Here is a 6,820-nt window from a genome sequence, read left to right as displayed (position 1 = left end):
ATGGTCACAGCGGGGTGGCACCCAACGCAGCTCGGGCTTATCACTGGTGCGTGGCTGGGGGGAAAGGCAGGACGATGACGATACGCTTCCAACAGAGGACAGCTTGTCCTTACCTCTGGGCAGCCTGGCACACATGAGCGACTACATGCTGCAGTGCCTGCGCAATGACAGCAGAGTTGCCCACATTTTAACGTGTGCAGACTACTGGGTTGCCACCCTGCTGGATCCACGCTACAAAGACAATGTGCCCACCTTACTTCCTGCACTGGAGCGTGATAGGAAGATGCGCGAGTACAAGCGCACGTTGGTAGACGCGCTACTGAGAGCATTCCCAAATGTCACAGGGAAACAAGTGGAAGCCCAAGGCCAAGGCAGAGGAGGAGCAAGAGGTCGCCAAGGCAGCTGTGTCACGGCCAGCTTTTCTGAGGGCAGGGTTAGCATGGCAGAGATGTGGAAAAGTTTTGTCAACACGCCACAGCTAACTGCACCACCACCTGATACGCAACGTGTTAGCAGGAGGCAACATTTCACTAACATGGTGGAACAGTATGTGTGCACACCCCTCCACGTACTGACTGATGGTTCGGCCCCATTCCACTTCTGGGTCTCTAAATTGTCCACGTGGCCAGAGCTAGCCTTTTATGCCTTGGAGGTGCTGGCCTGCCCGGCGGCCAGCGTTTTGTCTGAACGTGTATTCAGCACGGCAGGGGGCGTCATTACAGACAAACGCAGCCGCCTGTCTACAGCCAATGTGGACAAGCTGACGTTCATAAAAATGAACCAGGCAAGGATCCCACAGGACCTGTCCATCCCTTGTCCAGATTAGACATTAACTACCTCCCCATAACCATATATTATTGTACTCCAGGGCACTTCCTCATTCAATCCTATTTTTATTTTCATTTTACCATTATATTGTGGGGCTACCCAAAGTTGAATGAACATCTCCTCTGTCTGGGTGCTGGGGCCTAAATATATGCCAATGGACTGTTGCAGTGGTGGCTGACGTAAAAGCCTGATTCTCTGCTATGACATGCAGACTAATTCTCTGCTGACATGAAGCCAGATCCTCTGTTACGGGACCTCTCTCCTCTGCCTGGGTGCCTGGGCCTAAATATATGACAATGAACTGTTGCAGTGGTGGCTGACGTGAAGCCTAATTCTCTTCTATGACATGCAGACTGATTCTCTGCTGACATGAAGCCAGATTCTGTGTTACGGGACCTCTCTCCTCTGCCTGGGTGCTGGGCCTAAATATATGACAATGGACTGTTGCAGTGGTGGCTGACGTGAAGCCTGATTCTCTTCTATGACATGCAGACTGATTCTCTGTTGACATGAAGCCAGATTCTCATCTACGGGACCTCTCTCCTCTGCCTGGATGCTGGGCCTAAATATATGACAATGGACTGTTGCAGTGGTGGCTGACGTGAAGCCTGATTCTCTGCTATGACATGCAGACTGATTCTCTGCTGACTTGAAGCCAGATTCTCTGTTACGGAACCTCTCTCCTCTGCCTGGGTGCTGGGCCTAAATATATGACAATGGACTGTTGCACTGGTGGCTGACGTGAAGCCTGATTCTCTTCTATGACATGCAGACTGATTCTCTGCTGACATGAAGCCAGATTCTCTGTTACGGGACCTCTCTCCTCTGCCTGGGTGCTGGGCCTAAATATATGACAATGGACTGTTGCAGTGGTGGCTGACGTGAAGCCTGATTCTCTGCTATGACATGCAGACTGATTCTCTGCTGACATGAAGCCAGATTCTCTGTTACGGGACCTCTCTCCTCTGCCAGGGTGCCTGGGCCTAAATATATGCCAATGGACTGTTCCAATGTTGGGTGACGTGAAGCCTGATTCTCTGCTATGACATACAGACTGATTCTCTGCTGACATGAAGCCAGGTTCTCTGTTACGGGACCTCTCTCCTCTGGCTGGGTACCTGGGCCTAAATATATGCCAATGGACTGTTGCAGTGGTGGCTGACGTGAAGCCTGATTCTCTTCTATGACATGCAGACTGATTCTCTGCTGACATGAAGCCAGATTCTCTGTTACGGGACCTCTCTCCTCTGCCAGGGTGCTGGGCCTAAATATATGCCAATGGACTGTTCCAATGTTGGGTGACGTGAAGCCTGATTCTCTGCTATGACATACAGACTGATTCTCTGCTGACATGAAGCCAGATTCTCTGTTACGGGACCTCTCTCCTCTGCCTGGGTGCTGGGCCTAAATATATTCCAATGGACTGTTGCAGTGGTGGCTGACATGAAGCCTGATTCTCTGCTATGACATGCAGACTGATTCTCTGCTGACATGAAGCCAGATTCTCTGTTACGGGACCTCTCTCCTCTGCCTGGGTGCTGGGCCTAAATATATGCCAATGGACTGTTGCAGTGGTGGCTGACGTGAAGCCTGATTCTCTGCTATGACATGCAGACTGATTCTCTGCTGACATGAAGCCAGATTCTCTGTTACGGGACTTCTCTCCTCTGCCTGGGTGCCTGGGCCTAAATATATGACAATGGACTGTTCCAATGTTGGGTGACGTGAAGCCTTATTCTCTGCTATGACATGCAGACTGATTCTCTGCTGACATGAAGCCAGATTCTCTGTTACGGGACCTCTCTCCTCTGCCTCGGTGCTGGGCCTAATTAAATGACAATGGACTGTTGCAGTGGTGGCTGACATGAAGCCTGATTCTCTTCTATGATATGCAGACTGATTCTCTGCTGACATGAAGCCAGATTCTCTGTTACGGGACCTCTCTCCTCTGCCTGGGTGCTGGGCCTAAATATCTGACAATGGACTGTTGCATTGGTGGCTGACGTGAAGCCTGATTCTCTGCTATGACATGCAGACTGATTCTCTGCTGACATGAAGCCAGATTCTCTGTTACGGGACCTCTCTCCTCTGCCTCGGTGCTGGGCCTAAATATATGACAATGGACTGTTGCAGTGGTGGCTGACATGAAGCCTGATTCTCTTCTATGATATGCAGACTGATTCTCTGCTGACTTGAAGCCAGATTCTCTGTTACGGGACCTCTCTCCTCTGCCTCGGTGCTGGGCCTAAATATCTGACAATGGACTGTTACAGTGGTGGCTGACGTGAAGCCTGATTCTCTGCTATGACATGCAGACTGATTCTCTGCTGACATGAAGACAGATTGTCTGTTACGGGACCTCCCTCCTCTGCTTGGGTGCTGGGCCTAAATATATGACAATGGACTGTTACAGTGGTGGCTGACGTGAAGCCTGATTCTCTGCTATGACATGCAGACTGATTCTCTGCTGACATGAAGCCAGATTCTCTGTTACGGGACCTCTCTCCTCTGTCTGGGTGCCTGGGCCTAAATATATGCCAATGGACTGTTGCAGTGGTGGCTGACGTGAAGCCTGATTCTCTGCTATGGGACCTCTCTCCAATTGATATTGGTTAATTTTTATTTATTTTATTTTTATTTTTATTCATTTCCCTATCCACATTTGTTTGCAGGGGATTTACCTACACGTTGCTGCCTTTTGCAGCCCTCTAGCTCTTTCCTGGGCTGTTTTACAGCCTTTTTAGTGCCGAAAAGTTCGTGTCCCCACTGTCTTCAATGGGGTTCGGGTTCGGGACGAAGTTCGGATCGGGTTTGGATCCCGAACCCGAACATTTCCGGGAAGTTCGCCGAACTTCTCGAACCCGACATCCAGGTGTCCGCTCAACTCTAGATGGGGTGAGTTAAATTTGTTTATTATTTTTAACCCCTCAATGGACATTTTACTAAGCATTCTGTATTCAGAATGCTATTATTTTCCCTTATAACCATGTTATAAGGGAAAATAATAAAGACCGGGTCCCATTCCGATCATCTCCTAGCAACCATGCGTAAAAATCGCACCGCATCCGCACTTGCTTGCGGATGCTTGCGATTTTCACGCAGCCCTTTTCACTTCTATGGGGCCTGAGTTGCACAAAAAATGCACAATATAGAGCTTGCTGCGATTTTCACGCAACGCACAAGTGATGCGTGAAAATAACCGCTCATATACACAGCCCCATTGAAATGAATGGGTCCGGATTCAGTGTGGGTGCAATGAGTTCACCTTACGCATTGCACTTGCACGAAATTCTCGCTTGTGTCAAAGGGACCTCAGGTATCAACTCTATTGCTGAAGCTGACAGGTGTGAACTAGGTCCAGTTCTGCCATTTTAACCCTTTGGGGGGCCCAATTCTAAGTTTTGCTATGGGGCCCCATGATTACTATGTACACCCCTGCCTGTGTGCCAAATTTTGAGATTTTAAATGCAACGGTGCGGATTCCTTTAAAGGACATACACACATACACTCAGCTTTATATATTAGATATACAAAAAGATACAGTTCTAAAATAACAAAAGTTATCAAAAAGGCAAGAGAGACAAGCAAACAGTACAGAAATAAAAGGTATAAAATACCGGCTCACATACCAATTGGATTGGTGATGGATCTACAGTATGCTGGGAGAACAGCTGAAAGCTATTCAGGTCTCCTTATGGTGTATCTCTGGGATCTGACCATGTGGGGTTTACATCCAAAGGTTGTATAGCATGAGTCTAAATTCATCCAAAACTTCTTGTAGGTATCTCTGAGAAGGATAATATGACCGGCAAGTTTTCATAGGATACTTTTACAAACCCAGGCATACCAACACAAATATGAAATATTAATCCATTCAACCTATATGTGATTGGGTAGGTTTCCTAAGGTCAAAAATCCTGTCGTTGAGACCAAAGAATATAGTAATAGTAACCAGCATTGGGCGGACTGGAGACATATTGTCTGTTTCATACATTAATTCCATCAGCTTCTCTACTGTACCTGAAGAGCAGCCGAGTTTGCCCTTCTGTCTAAAAACAACGTTGTTTGCAGCGGTGCCGCTCCATTCCCCCAGTCTACGAAATCCTGTGTCTATTAAGTTTTCATCTGTTCCAAGAAGATGGCATCAAAACTTATAATGGATACAAATACAGCAATTATTACATTTATTATTGCTACTGATGGTGTGAAGTCAGCTCTTTAGCCTGTGCCAGACCTTCATTGAGAGTACTGTACAACAACTACTGTATCATCTGTCATCACCGTAAATGTACGGAGGAAAAAAGGGATAATATACTGTGTCTATATCTAGAAACATGCCATGCTGCCATAATTATTAGACCTACATAGATATTAAAGGGGTTATCCAAAAACTGGAAATGATGGCCTATTCTCAGGGTAGGTCATCTTTATCACATAGGAGGGGGTCCAAGTCCCAGCACCCCCGCCTCTCAGGCCTCTTCTAATAGCTGATTGGCAGGGTCCCGGGCATCAGAGCCACACCAATCTAATAGCCATCAATATAAATTCCCAGATAACCCCTTTAAAATCAATGTTTATTAAATAAATGTTTATGAAGTGTCTCCTGTACGGCCTCCCCAATGTCTTTATTTTTCAGACTGTATATAATGGGGTTGACTAAAGGAGTAAATACAGTATAGAGCAGTGATTGGATTTTAGTCATGGAGAGTTTCAGGACATTTGGTGGGACAACATAAACACTGAATATCGTCCAGTAGAAGATGGAGACCACAATGAGGTGAGAGCTACAGGTGGAGAAGGCTTTCTGTCTACCAGTACTGGATGGGATCCTTAAGACTGCTAAAATAATGTAAGTATAAGACACTACAATGATTGTGGTTGGGATTATTAAAACGGGAACAGCCAAAATATAAAACTCCAAATGGACAATGAAGTTGTCAGAACAGGCAAGTTCTATGAAAGGAACAAGGTCACAGAAGAAATGATCCATAATATTGGGTCCACAAAAATATAGCTTTGATGGTGTTACAGTGAAAATAAATGAAACAATAAAACCCAACAACCACCATATAGCGGACAGTTTGACACAAAATGTATTTGTCATTATAGAGGGGTAACGGAGGGGATTACAGATGGCCACATATCTGTCATAAGACATCACTGTGAGGAGGAAACATTCAAATGATTCGGAGGCACAGAAGAAATACCACTGAGTCATGCAATCAATAAAAGTAATGGTCCCCCCATTATTCATTAGGATGTGGAGTAAGTTGGGGACAATGTCTGTGATCACCAAGATGTCACTGATGGACAGTTGTGAGATGAAGAAGTACATCGGAGTGTGGAGGTTCCTGCTGGTAGACACCAATAATATTATCAGGAAATTCCCACACATGGTTGCTCCATAAAGAACAAGAAATAGAAGAAAAAGCACACTTCTTAAAAGTTGGCTGCCTTGAAAACCTAAGAGGAAAAACTCTGTGACCCCAGTCAGATTTGTCTGAAAGTAGAATAAGAATATCAGGCAAACTTAAAGAAAACTTGTCCCCATGAGATGCAGATAGCATGCTATAGAGCAGAAGGAGCTGAGCAGGTTGGGTTTATTGTATGATGAAAGGTTCAGTAAAACTTGTTTAAATTTCAGCTTTTTCTGAGCTGAGTTGCCAAAGTGGACGGTCCTATCAGTGACTGACAGCCATCTCTGTCTAAATGTGCATACATTGATAGCTGTCAATCACTGATAAAATGGCCCAGTAAAGGTTGATTTAGACAGCTCGATGAGCAGCAGATCCTCAGGCTACTCGCTCAGTGAAGGTGAAGCGCTACATTTACTGTACATGCAGTGATCACCTCTACAATATAAGGATGAAGGATGGTGGCGTACTATAGTAACAACCTGCAACCATATCTGCCAGACTACCCTTTCCTGCACCCCTGACCTAACTCTCCTCAGCCTGGGACTTAGTGGTTTAAACAAATGGCGAAGATCTCT

This window comes from Bufo gargarizans, chromosome 2 (genome assembly GCF_014858855.1).
Source record: "Bufo gargarizans isolate SCDJY-AF-19 chromosome 2, ASM1485885v1, whole genome shotgun sequence".
Taxonomy (NCBI): domain Eukaryota; kingdom Metazoa; phylum Chordata; class Amphibia; order Anura; family Bufonidae; genus Bufo; species Bufo gargarizans.
Note: the sequence above shows the minus strand (reverse complement) of the source record.